Source organism: Leopardus geoffroyi, chromosome D4 (assembly GCF_018350155.1).
Source record: "Leopardus geoffroyi isolate Oge1 chromosome D4, O.geoffroyi_Oge1_pat1.0, whole genome shotgun sequence".
Classification (NCBI taxonomy): domain Eukaryota; kingdom Metazoa; phylum Chordata; class Mammalia; order Carnivora; family Felidae; genus Leopardus; species Leopardus geoffroyi.
The window spans coordinates 49,278,946-49,280,414 of record NC_059342.1 but is presented as its reverse complement, the minus strand read 5'-3'; the positions used below and the strand labels follow the sequence as shown (position 1 = coordinate 49,280,414).

The following is a 1,469-nucleotide window of genomic DNA, read 5'->3' as shown; positions in this document are numbered from 1 at the left end:
TTACTTGCAAAAAGATTTTGCCAAAGATTACCATAAAATATATTTAAAGTCAATTGCTACAAATAAAGTCAAATAGAAACAAAAGAAGATAGAGGAAGCATAGGTATCATTCTGAGATAAAATGCTTAAAGTAATTAATCATTTAGCTCAAACTTTCTTACAAGAGGTAAAGGAACATTTACCAGTGTCTTCTTGGCCTTATGGTAGAGGAAAACCACAATTTGGAATCATTCATTATTAGAAACTGAACTTCTTATAAGGTAGCTTGTAAATCTTTCTGTATGGTGGGCGCAAAACTAGGCAGAGAAACCCTGTGAGGTGACCTTATACCTTAACAATGTGTTGCCACTGTGTCTAGTTATCCCACTGATGACCATACTTATATGGCCTTTGTTATACATTTACATATTTGTTCTGGAATAATGGGGAAATGAATAGCAGCAGGAGCCCCCTTCATCAAACTCCATAGAGTATTTGAACCACAGAATGGTGAAAACTTTCAACAATACTCTGAGTGACTAATAAATACGAGGATTGAATTAATCAAAACATAACTACTGGCTTCTGGTGGCAGGGTCTGGGGAGGGGACCACAGGTGCAATGTCCAGCTGTGAAGGGGGCAGAAAGAAGCTCTTGAAGCAGCCCAAGAAGCAGGCCAAGGAGATGCACAAGAAAGGCATTCAAGCAGAAACAGAAAGAGGAGCAGAAGAAACTTGAGGAGCTAAAAGTGAAGGGCACAGAAAAAGGCCCCCTGGCCAGAGGTGGAATTAAGAAATCTGGTAAAAAGTAAGCTGTGCCCTGTGTCTGAGGCCATGGTGATCCTTAACTCTATTCCTGTGTAAACATCTGGATTCCCTGTCATGGCATTTGTTGCCACCTACAGCTAGGATGCAGTATTATCTTAAAAAAAAAAATTAGGGGCGCCTGGGTGGCTCAGTCATTTAAGCGTCCGACTTTGGCTCAGGGCATGATCTCCCGGTTTGTGAGTTTGAGCCCCACGTTGGGCTCTGTGCTGACAGCTCGGAATCTGGAGCCTGCTTCGGATTCTGTGTCTCCCTCTCTCTCTGCCCCTCCTCCACGTGTGCTCTGTCCCTCTCTGTCTATCCAAAATAAATAAAATGTAAAAAAAAAAAAAATCATAAAGAAAAAAAAGTCATAATTTGAGCACCTGGTGTCTCAGTCAGGTGAGCGTCTGACTTGGCTCAGGTCATGATCTCCCGTTCATGAGTTTGAGCCCTGCGTTGGGCTCACTACTATCAGTGCGAAACCCACTTCCGATCCTCTGTCCCTCTTCTCTCTCTACCCCTCGCTTGTTTGCACTCTCTTGCTTTCAAAAATAAATAAACATTTTTTAAGCTATGCAGTACAAATGGAGAAAAATATTTTAGCAGTTTTAAAGAAAACCCAAAGAATCTATTGACATGGATCATGTATGAGAAGTTTTGAAAATTACATATTGGTTTTAGTCA

At 41.1% G+C, this 1,469-nt stretch overlaps 1 pseudogene; it reads left to right on the top strand.

Annotated features, from left to right (window-relative positions):
• The first annotated feature begins 600 nt into the window (after positions 1-600).
• On the top strand, positions 601-804 carry LOC123593509 (annotated as a pseudogene).
• Positions 805-1,469: the final 665 nt, after the last annotated feature.